The sequence below is a fragment of the Rhineura floridana genome, chromosome 4 (assembly GCF_030035675.1).
Source record: "Rhineura floridana isolate rRhiFlo1 chromosome 4, rRhiFlo1.hap2, whole genome shotgun sequence".
Lineage (NCBI taxonomy): Eukaryota > Metazoa > Chordata > Lepidosauria > Squamata > Rhineuridae > Rhineura > Rhineura floridana.
The window spans coordinates 60,451,990-60,466,866 of record NC_084483.1 but is presented as its reverse complement, the minus strand read 5'-3'; the positions used below and the strand labels follow the sequence as shown (position 1 = coordinate 60,466,866).

General features: G+C 41.1%; 1 protein-coding gene across 3 annotated transcripts in view; it reads right to left on the bottom strand.

Annotated features, from left to right (window-relative positions):
- KCNQ5 (potassium voltage-gated channel subfamily Q member 5) overlaps positions 1-14,877 on the bottom strand; it is a 556,888-nt gene that overhangs the window by 183,343 nt on the left and 358,668 nt on the right. The window lies entirely within an intron of this gene.

Below are 14,877 nucleotides of genomic sequence, written 5' to 3'. Positions count from 1 at the left end.
GTGAAGAACAGAATTTAAGATTGGAAAAATGTGAAACTGAGAGAACCTAAATAGACGGATCCTTCCATCCCTAGTACCAAGATGGGGACCCTGTGTAGAGCTGGAGGACAGGTAAGGGATGTGCTCCTAATAGGTTTGGTCCTAACTCTTGGCCAGACAGTCTTGGAGAAAGGTGCCAATGTCTTGAACGGAGGCAGAAGTAGACTAGAGACTTTCTCCCCCAGCACTATGTGTGGATGGCTTTCCATGTTCTCTTTTAGGTAAAGGATCTGCAGTAGGCCAAAATGACATTAATGACTTTCTCCCACAATCCTCTCATTCTAACAGCTGCTGCCATTCAATTTTCAAGCATAAAAGCACGGACAAGCTGGATTGGGTGGTAGATGAGAACCAGAGAAAAGACCCAATTAGATCAGGAGTTATCACAGGTCTAGAGTTTCATCTGGTCTGAGAATCTCTGCTCACCAAAACAGCAGAGGTGATGGTGCACAGCATATAGTAGGCCTGGCAGTCGTCATACCAAAAGTGGATCTTCCACTTAAAGTCCCTGTTCCTGGAAGAGAAGTAGGTTGTTTGGTATTCCCCACGGTCATGAAGAAGATAGGCAATCAGGAAGCCCAGGTGCCAAGCTTTCTAATGAGTTAGAAGCCCATTCTCCCTAAGAGGCTGATTGAACTGGAAGTACTTTCTGTACACTGAGGGAGCCTTGAACATACTCTGCAGCGGGTGATGTGGTCGTCCTCTGCCCAGGAGAACAAAGTTAATCTTGCATGAAGCCTGCTCAACCTAATGTCTGCTTGACTATTGATGTGGGCCTAGGCAGTTGTATTGTTGATTAGACCAGGAAATGTTTAAGATTAAATTCATAAGCAAGTCACTGAAAGGCTTATCTGGCAATTCCCAATTTCAGCCAACTGATTTAGCTAGACTTTTCTCCAAGAACCATTCTTCTGGACTAAATTGCCCTGGCAATGGACATTTCAGCAGCACAGCCTCACATCCAATACTTCCTGTATACCACAAAGGTACTATAGGTACTGCCCCCAGAGTAGGGATGCTGGATCCTTATTTGGAGACTTAATATACAACTCATGTTTGAGTGATTTCTGTAATGCAAAAGAAATCACTACTGGGGATCAAGTGGATTTTGCCCAGGTATGGAATCTGTGCATGAAAACTTTGTTCCTTGCAGGTGGGTTATTTCAGATTGCCCATAAAGCAAAGCCTGATGTCATCACCGCAAAGTATCAGCTCAGCACATCCAGTTCAAAAGTGACACCACCTTGTGTCAAACAGCACACCGAGGCTCAATCTTCCATTTTCCTCCAGGGACTGTGTTTAAGTATTTGGGAATTTTAGTAACTAAAGATCTGGGTCAGCTCCAAAGGAGGAATTACAGTCCCCTAATAACTGCACTTAACAGAGACATTATTTTGTGGCAACTTCTTCAGCTTTCTTGGCTGGGGAGAATTGCTGCAATCCAAATGATCTCTTTCCCACAGCTCCTGTATCTCTTTCCCGCAGTTCCTTTTTTTTTTTCCATTAATTTTTTTATTCAAAGTTTCAAAAAACAAAACAAAACAAAAACAAATTAATAACTAATACAATAAAATAAAATGTTGACTTCCGATTTGTCGCAGATCAGTTATAGGTCTATAATATATAACAAACCTGTCTCTTAATATATTACAAAATCACTTTCCTCCAGTAGTTATCTTAATTAATCATCAAATCTCATTAACATCACTTTATTCTTTCCGCAAAAAGTCAAAGAGAGGTTTCCAGTCCTTGAGAAATATATCCATCGATTTTTCTCCAAATAAACATGTCGATTAATCCATCTCATCAAGTCTGCTAGGTCCAGTAATTTCAATAGCCATTCTTCCATTATCAGTGTTAATTCCATCTTCCATCTTCCATCCTTGCATCCATAATAATCTTGCTGTCATAACTTTCCCGCAGTTCCTATATCTCTTTCAATCACTTTCAGTTGCCCTTCCCCCTGTGCACCTGAAGCAATGGCAGAAATGTATAGTGTTTTTGGCACAGGAGGAAGAAACCATGGGTGAGCAAACAGATTCTCTATAAGGAGCCTAGGGACAGAGATTTGCATTACCTAATCTAAAGCTGTATTATAAAGCTATGGCAATTGATCCCCATCCTTAGGAATAATAAAGAAGTTGTGTGGGTTCCTATGGAATATGATGTAGAGTCCCCCAGGCTACCTTTTAGCACCTTGTCGCAAAGGGTGCTCAAGAGTATTACAAATCCCTTTCTGAAGGTCTCCCTTATGGTCTGGCATTCCTGACAGCTGCCACTTCCTGGACCACCTGGGGTTTTCTCGGCAAGAGCATTATGCTCAGTTTAGAGACTGTGCAAGTGTGGTTCAACTGTGTGACCTCTTTGAGGGTTTGGCTCTGCTGTCCCAGGAGCAAATTTTATTTTGCCTGCCTAAGATCCTGAATCAATGGTTCAAAATCCTTCAGGTGTACAGTTTTATGCACAGTGCTGCCTAGAGACTTGACGCCGTTTGAGCTTGAGTGTTCCCAGAGCTCGGAGAAATGAAAGGGACTGGTTTCAGCAACAGATGACATAGTCCTTAATTTTCCACATAGGGTTTTTCAAGGGTAGAAATCAATTTAGGAAGCAGATCCTGGGATCACGATTCTGGCTTTGGTTTGGGTCATTTATTGGAAGAATGCTACTTTTTAAAAAGGTTTCATCAATCTCACTCCTGTAAGGTTGAGCTATATGAACAGTGTGCTCTCGCCTAATTGTTGGAGGGGGTGCAATGAATGGGGTTTCTTCATCCACATATTGTGGTCTTGCTTCATGTCTCCATGTTTTGGGATCTTATCTTTGACCGCATCACACAAATCAGTGATCAGCTCATTCAGAAGGCTCCATCCATTAAGAACATAAGAACATAAGAAGAGCCTGCTGGATCAGGCCAGTGGCCCATCTAGTCCAGCATCCTGTTCTCACAGTGGCCAAAGAAGGTGCCTGGGGGAAGCCCGGAAGCCAGGACCCAAGTGCAAGAACACTCTCCCCTCCTGAGGCTTCTGGCAACTGGTTTTCAGAAGCATGCTGCCTCTGACTAGGGTGGCACAGCACAGCCATCACGGCTAGTAGCCATTGATAGCCCTGTCCTCCATGAATTTGTCTAATCTTCTTTTAAAGCCGTCCAAGCTGGTGGCCATTACTGCATCTTGTGGGAGCAAATTCCATAGTTTAACTATGCGCTGAGTAAAGAAGTACTTCCTTTTGTCTGTCCTGAATCTTCCAACATTCAGCTTCTTTGAATGTCCACGAGTTCTAGTATTATGAGAGAGGGAGAAGAACTTTTCTCTATCCACTTTCTCAATGCCATGCATAATTTTATACACTTCTATCATGTCTCCTCTGACCCGCCTTTTCTCTAAACTAAAAAGCCCCAAATGCTGCAACCTTTTCTCGTAATGGAGTCGTTCCATCCCCCTGATCATTCTGGTTGCCCTCCTCTGAACCTTTTCCAACTCTATAATATCCTTTTTGAGATGAGGCGACCAGAACTGTACACAGTATTCCAAATGCGGCCGCACCATAGATTTATACAACGGCATTATGATATCGGCTGTTTTATTTTCAATACCTTTCCTAATTATCCCTAGCATGGAATTTGCCTTTTTCACAGCTGCCGCACACTGGGTTGACATTTTCATCGTGCTGTCCACTACAACCCCGAGGTCTCTCTCCTGGTCGGTCGCCGCCAGTTCAGACCCCATGAGCGTATATGTGAAATTAAGATTTTTTGCTCCAATATGCATAATTTTACACTTGTTTATATTGAATTGCATTTGCCATTTTTCTGCCCATTCACTCAGTTTGGAGAGGTCTTTTTGGAGCTCTTCGCAATCCCTTTTTGTTTTAACAACCCTGAACAATTTAGTGTCATCAGCAAACTTGGCCACTTGACTGCTCACTCCTAATTCTAGGTCATTGCTCTCCTCTCCATAAATATTGGCCCTAAATTCCTTAATTGGGAGCTTATTGTATTCTTGTTAGTAGCCACTCGGATGACTATTTTAGCTGGATGGAAAATCTCAGCTGATTTTTCTTTATGTGCCTAGTACAGGCACATATGGTGCATAGGTCTTGCCGAAAAGTTAACACATAAACTGAGGTTACAAAAGGGCCAATGCAAATTTGAAGCATTTGAAGTGGTTTGATTCCTTTTCATAACTTTTATTATTACGTCCTATGATGGACTATGTCCCCCAGGGCCCCAACTCTCCCTCTGGAGAAATTCTTATCAGATGAATGAATAAAAAGGTTTTTAAAGTTTTTTTGTTGCACTATATTGTCTTTTTCTCCTCCCTGATGCTTTGTGGCTTACCTCACATCCCTGTTACTGTACCTTGCATTTGTTGGAGTTTGATGTATTTGGTGGTGATTTTTCTTACCTTGTTACTACTCTTACAAAATATCAATAAATACTATTTTTGGAAAAGTGCCACTGCCTGCTAAGGAAACATTCATAGGTGGGAGGGGAAGAGGTGAGTGATTGGCAGCGGCAGTGTGTAGCAGCACGTGGCAGGGAACCCTAATAAAGCTTCCTTGAGAGGGGAGCTGGGTTGGAGATGGGCTCTTCTGAGTCTCAGGGTTATTGACTATGCTGACCTTGTGTACAGGCCAGACAGGTGTGGGGAGAGGTGCAATGAAATTGCAGAAGCCTTCAGAGTCATGTCTAAAGTTCTCCATGCCTTTTCTACCATTTCTGTTGGAAGAGGGTAGAGTCAGAACATCAAAAGAAGTTGTGAAAAAGAGGCCTCCTTGAACCTCAGCAGTAGTAAGTCTACTGTGTTTGGCTCCCAATCAAAAACTTCCCTTTCCCAGCTAGCTAAGAGCATAGGGATAAGGAGAGAGAAAATCCTACAAGGAAAAAAAATTGCTTGCTTCACTCTCTAGCGGCAAAGACAGAGCCAGAAAAACTGGATAGGGAAGGAACCGCCATCCTCAGAAGGAATATCAAACTTGCTGGCACTGCCTTTGGCTGGTGGATGGGTTAACTCTTTCCTATGTGCTGTGCTGTCCTGTGATTGTGAATTATATGCTCTCTAGTTTCAAAATGAAATATATAGTCCTGTACAAAGTCTTTAAATCTCAATCAAAAATGTAAACAAAAATCCTCATCCAGCAAGGACACTGAGTTGTCCTAGAAGTAGCTCCACGAGCTTTGGATGGGGACCTGGACTTTGGATATCTTTGTGCTCCCAAGATCTACAACAGTCAGTCGGGTAATCACTACGTCTAGTCTATTTCACACTCAGTTACCTTGAATTAACTCCATAAGCAGCCAACAACCATTAGACAGATGTTGCTTTGTATAGCTAGGGACAGGCACTAATGGGGTCTGCAGTTCCTAGAATGCCATTGCAGAGCAGTATCACATTTCCTTGGGAGCCATTGTCAAGAAACTTATGCAAGGCTTATGGATCCTTGGGGGGGAAAGGGCCCTTATAGAGATTAAAGGCCCCCCTGGAAGGATTCTTGAGTCTTCTTGAGTCTAAACCATAGGAACATAGGAAGCTGCCTTGTACTGAACTGAATCATTGGTCCATCTAACTCAGTATTGTCTACACAGACTGGCAGCGGCTCTCCAGGGGTTTCAGGCAGGAGTCTCTCCCAGCCCTACCTGGAGATGCCAAGGATTGAACCTGGGGCCTTCTGCATGCAAGGCAGATACTCTACCACTGAGCAATGACTCTTCCCCAATCTGGTCTACAGATGTTTGGATCTCCATCCTGTGTGCTGTTTTATGCATTTACTTTCTATACAGTGTACTGAAGTTATCAAATACCTTGAACCGAGAAACACCTTAACTGTATTTAAAACTGGAATGAAATATTACGTTGAATAACTAGGCATGTTCGCTAAAGGGTTAAAAAGACGTGAAAGAGAAAACAAAAGATTAGAGGACAATAGCCTATTAAGGCAACCTAAGCTCTGTGTTTTAAATAGCTAACTCTAGACCCAAATCCTGGCCAAATTTCCATGATGCCTTTGAAAGTGCGAGCCAAGAGTCATTTCACATCTGAAAACTGAAAACAAAACCAGTTTTTTCCATGAGTCAAATACAAATCCTACACTACAGGATCCAGACTTAAAAACAAACAAAAACAAAAAACAAAAGGATAGAAACACACTGTTCTGCCGGTTCCAGTGCGTCTCCACCTCTCTCTTCTGAAAATGGGGCCACACGATGCTGGTCAAACCACATCCCTTTTTACTGTAAAACCTAGTGGGAGCAAGTTGAGTGTGGTGTTTTTTTAAAAAAAATCAGCTTCAAAGAGATTTCGCAACTGATTGGAAGATCAACCTATTCCCCTTCCAGGTGTGGTTAATGGAAATGCTTTGTTGTGGTAACTAGTGTATTCACAGTCTTAATAAGCAGAATCAGAACCCACACTGCACTGACTGCACTTGATGCTTCCATCATTTGCCACCATGGGCTCCTTTGGGAGGAAGGGTAGAATATCAATTTAATAATTTTTTTCCAGGCATGTACAGCACTTTTAAGCTCTATTTCTCAAACAGTTTTATTTCACTAGTAGAGCCAGCCATCAAACCTTAATCTTGCTATTTCTTTTTGGCAGGTAGGGGTTTAAAGCAGTATTTTCAATATGACACATTCTGAGGTTCAAACTTATGTATAATTTCAGACTGGAACCATAAGTAATACTCACTATTCCATTAGAGACAGTTGCTATCACAATAACAATTACAAATCCACTATAATTTTAAAATAAATGACTGGATATAGAGAAAAAGGCGCATAAAAGCTCTTGTTCTATGGAAAGAACAGGATGACACCTCAAGTGCTGTGCAGATTATAGTTTTGTTAACAATAATAGTTTTTTTTTGCTTCCGTGAAATCACTGTTTCAAGTTAGTGTTGACTGCTTTTTCCTATATAGCACAACGTTGTTAAGATCATGCACTGTAAAACTGAACAACAGAGAAGGGTCACATTTACACCATAGATTTAAAGAAAATTTAAAGCACATGGCTTCCCCCAAAGAATCCTGCGATCTGTAGTTTGTTAAGGGTGCTGAGAACTGTAGATCTGTGAGGTGTAAACTACAGTTCCCAGATTTCTTAAGGGGAAGCCATATGCTTTATATCTGCTTTAATTGTATAGTTTGGATCATGTGGTCAAGGACAAATGCAAGCAGGGAGAAAAACAGCCTCTTCCACTGTTAACATGGTGCTCTCAGAAGTTACAAATTATTACTATTTATAGTTAAAACAATTTTTAGTCAATCATTTCCAAACAAAAACCTCGGATATTTCTGCATTACATTTTTGATAAATCTTGTGCAGAACAAAAGGGAACTGATTTCTTCTATCTCAGAAATGGATTTTACAGAACAAGAGGAGGGTAGGGGAGTATTTCCTAATCCCACCCCTTTGATAGGACTCAATCAGCCTGCAACATTCCTTTACAAACTGATGATGAATTATGGCTTTGTTTTATGAGCTTGCATTTCTATTGCTTTCATTTATTAAAAAAATATGCAACATACAAGATTGTGGTTTGGGAAAAGTGGTTTGGGAGAATCCCGACAATTTATTTAGGGGGCACATGGGAGGAGAGGGGGAGAATGTTCAACTTAGTACTATGTTGAATACAACTTAACTTGCTTAAATCAACACATTTCAAGTATATTAAACTGATATCTCTTTGTGAATCCCTAAAATATTATACCACATCCTATATTAATAGGAAATAGTATTTACAGAAGGCAGAGATGGGGAACCAGTGCCCCTCCAGACAGTGCTGGATTCCAGTTCCCGTCCCATCAGCCCCCAAGGGAATGGCTGATGGCTGAAAGTAGTTCAACATCATCTGTAGGGCCATGGATTCTCTATGCCTGCAGTAAGGTTAGGGAAATAGCTGCTGATGTTGAGACCCCCAAGTATATTACTATTTAATATACAACATTAAAAAAGTGTCTAGGCTCCAACTGAGGATTTCTGCACCACTCCCTCCCTTGGTACGTTGGTTCACATGCAATCTGTTTTTTTTCTTTATCTGATTTATTATTTCATCTGATTTATAACTAATTAAAACTTTTTTTAGAGCTTCCTCATTTGTAATTTGCTTAGCATACATGAGACCAGGGGTGTGAACTGGTCCCTAGGTCTTGTGTCTTCCACCCTCATGACAAGTCACTTTGACTCCACCTGCCTGTTGATCACCTGATGTTACCATAACATCAGGTGTAGGGCCGGCGTAACACAGTGACCAAATAAGCGTGGCAGGAGGGCGCAACGCCAGAGGTGCCCCTAAGCCTGGAAAAAAATTTAAATGTCTGGGAAAACGCTCTTCTCATGCGCCCTCCCTCGCTTCTGCCTCTCCGCTCCAGCTCCAGCGCTGCCAGCCCCTCTGGCAGCTCCTGACATCAGCTTTGCCTCCTCCAGGGTCTGCAGATGCGGAGTGGAACGCCAGAGGCGCCTCATTCCAGGCCTAGGAGCGCGTCCCCTCAGCGGCCGTCTGCAGCCTTGGGGCGTGCGGGTCTTTCTGTTTGTCTCACTCGGCAGAGGCTGCTTGCCGGCTGGCTTGCGCTTTGAGCGTAGGCAGGAACGGAGGCGACATCAGGAGAGAAGGGATGGGGAAGGTTATGGGGGGAAGGAAGAGACCTGTACCTTGGGGAGATCGGGGGCGGGGTATTGAGTTGGAAAAGGTTCAGATAAGGGCAACCAAAAAGGTCAAGGGGATGGAGGGACTCCCCTATGAGGAAAGGTTGCAGCATTGGGGGCTTTTTAGTTCAAAGAAAAGGTCAGGAAGAGGTGGCATGATAGACGTGTATAAAATTATGCAATGCATAGAGAAGGGGAAATTTTTCTGCCTCTCTCATAAAACTAGAACTTGTGGACATCCAAAGAAGCTGAATGTTGGAAGATTCAGGACCAGTAGTGTAGTGGCATATTCAGAGGTGTGGGGTCTCTTCATGTTAGTCACAACCATGCTCCTCCCCCCCCTTTTGCTGCTGGGTTGAGAATGACATCCTTGTTAACACCTTCTCCCACAACAACAGAAGTCCCTAGCAGCCAATAAGCAAGAAAGAGTGTTGACTACTGAGAAGAGTGTTCTCAGTGGCTGACTTACCTCCTTTCACTCTGATTGGCTCCAATCAGCAGTAAAGGGCAAGGAAGCATGTTAGAAGACTCTTCTCACTGGCTAACACATTCCCCTTTCATGTTGATTGGCTCGTAGGATGCTGGAGACACAGGGACCCTGCTGGGAGCCTGCTCCCCCAAAACTAAGGGGTCTAAGACTCCCTGAGACCCTGGACAACTACACTTCTGTTCAGGAGAGAAAAAAGAAAGTATTTCTACACACAGAGCATAGTTAAACTATGGCATTTGCTCCCACAGGAGGCAGTGATGGCCACCAATTTTGATGGCTTTAAAAGAGGATTAGACAAATACATGGAGGATAAGGCTACTTATGGCTACTAGCCATGGTGGCTATGTTCTGCCTCCATGGCCAGAGGCAGTATGCTTCTGAATAGAGTTGCTGGAAATAGCAGGAGGGGAGAGTGCTGTTGAACTCGGGTCCTGCTTGTGGGCTTCCTATGGTTATCTGGTTGGCCACTGTGAAAACAGGATGCTGGACTAGATGGGCCACTGGCCTGATCCAACAGGGCTCAGTTCTTATGTTCTCTCTATGTGTGGCTTTGCTGACTTAAATTGCTCCCACCCACCTGAAGCTACTACAAGCAGCAGAAGGGGGATGGTGGTGGTAGACAAATACCTGTAGTTTATTTGCCTCCCTGCCCCTATTAATAGGTTCAACAGAAAACCTGTCAGCATAACCATCATCCAAGACTATGCTCCAACAGCATAACACAGAAGAAGAGGAACTGGACAGATTTTATGCAGAAGTACAGGAAGAAATCGATCACACACCAAAACAAGATGTGCTGATAATCATGGGGGACTGGAAAGGAAAAGTAGACAAGAACTAGAAATTGTGGGAAAATGGGGCTTAGGAGATAGAAATGAGGCAGGAGAAACACTTATTGAGTTCTGTGAAGCCAATAATTTGTTTCTTGCAAACACCTTTTTGATCAACCAAAAAGACAACCGTACATGTGGACAACACCAAATGGTCAATATGGGAATCAATTCGATTATATAATTGGGAGCAGAAGATGGAGAAGTTCCATACTTTCTGCAAAAACAAGACCAGGAGCAGACTGCGGTACAGATCATGAACTGGTCATATCAAACACCAGAGTAAAGCTAAAGAAGGAGAACAAAGCAATCATAATGCCAAAATACCATTTAAATAACATCCCAGAAGAATATAACAATCAAATTAAGAACAGATTTGAAGCTTTAAACTTAGTTGACAGAGAACCAGAAGAACTATGGAGTGAAGTAATAGACATTATCAGGGAAGAATGCAAAAAGACAATACCTCTAGTTAAAAAGAGAGAAAGACCTCAATGGATGACTGAAGAAACTCTTAAAATGGTTAAAGAGAGAAGGAAAGCAAAAGCAAAAGGAGATAGAAACACGGTTAGAACCCTAAATGCAACAATACAGTGACTAGTACATAGGGACAAAGAGAACTATTACAATAGTTACTGTATAGAAATAGAAGAGGACAACAAAAAGGGAAGAACAAGACCCCTATTCCAAAAGATTAGAGAAATGAAAGGGAAATTTAAACCAAGAGTTGAACAATCAACAGGGAAACACACTGACTGACCGAGATAAAATAAAAGGAAGATGGAAGCAATACACTGAAGAACTCTATAAAACAGATGCAAGGGTGACAGATTCATTCACGGAGGAACTGTATGATAAAGAACCAGAAATTTTAGAATGTGAGTTGAAAGCTGCTCTTAAAATACTTGGAAGAAACAAATCACCAGGAATAGATGGCATACCAATAGAGTTGCTACAAGTTACTGAGACTGAATCTGTCCAAATTTTGACAAACATTTGTCAGCAAATATAGAAAACTAAACAATGGCCCACAAACTGGAAGCGTTCAATATACATCCCAATTCCAAATAAAGGGGATCCCAGGGAATGCAGTAATTATTGAAGTATTGCCTTAATAGCCCATGCAAGTAAAGTAATGCTACAGATTCTACAACAAACGCTTTTACCATATATGGAGCGACACATGCCAGACGTCCAAGCTGGATATAGAAAGGGAAGAGGCACCAGAGATCATATCGCAAACATACATTGGAAAATGGAATGGACCAAAGAATTTCAGAAGAAAGTCACCCTGTGCTTTATAGATTACAGCAAAGCTTTTGACTGTGTAGATCACAAAAAACTATGGAATGCTTTAAAAGAAACTGGGGTGCCAGAGCATCTGTTTGTCCTGATGTGCAACCTATACTCTGGACAAGAGGCTACTGTAAGGACAGAATATGGAGAAACCCATTGGTTCCCAATAGGAAAGGGTGTGAAAATGATGTGTGTTCCCAATTAAACATTACTGTACTAATTCCTAAGTTCGCCAATGAATGAAATTCATAAGTTAGCAAACATGAAAGCATGTAAGGCTAAATTCGTGTAACTATGTATCTTTTTGCTAAATAAAGGCAATACAAAAAGGTCATTTTCTTTTTACTTTATTTTACTATTCACACAAAACATGTTCCTACTCCATAATGATTTTCTTATTTGTCCTTATTTGCCTTGTTACATTTTTTATAACATTTGAATTGAAAAATGAACCAAAAAAAATTATAAAAGGTAAGGGCGCTGATTAATAATTTGCAGGGGGGCGCCAAACTCGCTAGCACCAGCCCTGATCAGGTGAATCATTTTCCTTTGCAGATCGTCTGCACTATGCAGTTCCCAAATGGGAACTTGGTAGTGCAGTTGATCTCAGTGGGACTTGCTTTTAGTTCCAACCAACTGATCAGTGCTTACAGCAAGCCTTGCTTACCAAAGAACAATCAAGAGCACGCTATAAGACTTCTGATTGTTCCTTTACAGCTGTGTCTTCATATATGACAGCAGGTGTGTGTTGTTTGAGAAAAACAGACTTGCAGGCCAAATTAGAATGTAAGACTAAATACTTTGTCTAATAACTCAGTTCAGCAAATGGTTTAATCATGTTCTGTATTTTTTTCTCAACTGGAGAGGTGAGACCTGCTCCTTACATTGCAATGAAGGAGGCTTAAGCACTCTAGTTGCACTATGATTATTGAGACACTACCAGAAATTATATTTTTTCAATCTGCATGTGGTGAAATCCAATCAGATTTCTCTTTCCTCTTTTCTCCACTGCAGCCCCCATTCAGCCTCCTCCCAAATTTGCTTCAGAACGTGGGGGAACGCTCCACAGCAGATTCAGGAAGCACATGGGTTACAGGAGGGAGGAAAGGAAGACAACAGGCACCACTGGATACATTCATTATACTGTTACATTGTGTCAATCATATTTTGGCATTTTGTTACACATTATGCACGCTAGTGATGTGTTGATAGATATTGCAGTTATCCCTTATTAATGCACTTCTTTTATAATGAAGCATGCTTTTTTTAAAATAGTAAGTTTCTAGTTGGAAAGCAAAAGATGATACGAAAGTAGAGTTATAGGATGAATTAAAAACCACCAATGTACAATGAGACAGTATAGGATGGGTCAATGCAGTCAAGAGTCTTGGAGGTATCCAGTACTTAATCATAAAGAACATTTTTGAAAAGTCAGTGTTTTGTAAGTGTATCACTTTAGGAATGAATACTGGGAAAATTAATACATTACAAGCTGAAGTATTCGTATTCATGTTTTGACACTGTGTTTGACAACTATAGCAGAGATTAATGTTTGGGTTTAGAACCAGGGTGGAGATGTTTGTCCTTGTCCTATTCTTCTCAATTTAAAGTTCTAGGAAAATAATAATAGATAAGCAGGTTTAAACTCTATAAAAGGAAATAAATGCAACTACTGAAGCTGCCTAGAAGATCATTCAAAACATCAAGAACTGAGACATAAAACAAAGGGTGAATTAATGGAATTTGTAGCACTGAACTTAAGCGATGCACACTCTCCACGTCATGGGTTCCTTGTGTTAGAAAGGACTAGTTCTTTCATTCCCCAATTTAATGGGCCACCCCACTTGTATTTACATGTGCAAGCTGTCACCTTACATTTTTGATACAAGCTATCATCTTATATTTTGGATACAAGCTGTCACCTTATATTTAATTTGTTCTTAAGTTATCTATGCTTTAAAAGTTGTACTGATTGTTATCTGTTTTATTGATCATGACGTTATGTATACTTGTTTTTAAACAGTTTTGTGGATTTTAGCTGTGTTTTATTGTTTTTATTATGTACCTGGAGAGTTTTGTGATTAAGCAGTCTACAAATCTTTCTAAATAAGTAAATAAAATTCATTTTGATTGGATTTAAGCATGCATATATTTTTTCTAGATTGTGTTCACTGTGGGGAAATGGGTGCAATGCAAACTGAAGCTCTTTTTATTTTGTATTAGCATTTTTCACAAATGCAACAGCTGCTCATGGGACACACCATATGGAATACAATTAGGGTTGCCAGGCTCAGGGCCTGAGAATGATTCTGTATCTTGAAGAGAAGAGAAAATTCAGCCAAGTGCAGGTTTTCTTGAAACACCGTAATGGGAAAAACCACAAGGTGAAATTCTCCTTTCCCCCTGCACAACTTTTAAATATACAGAAGACCTCTTGGTAAAAGTTGTGCAGGGGGAAGGGAGAATACCACCTTGTGGTTTTCCCCATGACAGTGTTGCAAGAAAACCTGCACTTGGCTGAATTTTCTCTTCTCTTAAAGATACAGAATCATTCTCAGGCCCTGAGCCTGGCAACCCTAAATACAATGCTGTATCTTGTTTATAGTACCATTCCATGATAAATGCCACTGTGAAGTGCTCTAAAAAATAGGAGGATCTTAAGCCATGTTGAAAGTGGGTCGAAAGATCACTTCTTTTTTTAAAAAAATAATAATGTACAAATATGCACTAACTGCAGAGGTGTGCATATTAACGGATAGTGTGATGTGGGGCTTGTCTGAGTTGAAGCAGGATCTATCCTATGTGCCCTGCATCCATCCTGCTGAAATTTTTCAGGTTACTTTCCCAGGCAGTACAGGGAGGGAGCATATCCCTTTTAGTTTCCCCCTTTAAAGATTCTTGGCACAGACATAGAAAACTTTGACCCATTTCTTTGCAATTTGGCAGATTTCTTACCTAGGTTTACCTCTCTCATGTGTGCTATTTTCATAGAAACTGCCAATAAAACAATAGGAGAGCGAAAGTCAATTGTTTTTACGGACCCCAACACTATAAAGACTGCCCTTGCAGACAAACAGCTAAAGTGATACTTCTAAAATTTGGTAGGTTCATCCCCTCAGAAGGGACTACTATGCCTGCAAATTTCATCTAATTCTTCCAAAAAACAAACCTTATAAATTGTTCTTGTGGGGGAATGGGAGGGGGACAGAACCTTTAATCACAAATGCACAGTTGTTGCAGTGGCACAGTGGTTGCAGCTTTGTTTTTTAACCACACCAAAAGAAAATTGTCTGTAATTTAGCAGGCTTTACACTCAGAGCAGGCAAATATACCTGAACATTTCATTCATTTCTGTCAAAAGGAAGAAAAAAGTTATAACTGTGTTTTGATTTCCCCATTACAGTGAATGGGGGAGGCACAAAGCTTTGTTTTTCAATTCAGGATTCATCTTCGGAGCCAAATCAGGCAGCCTCTAAAGCATTTGAGATCAAATCTCGCTTCTTCCCCGAATTCCAAAGCAGAGTCTGAAGCCAACCTTATGATTGATGGACACCCCTACATGTAACTGATGCACAGGAAA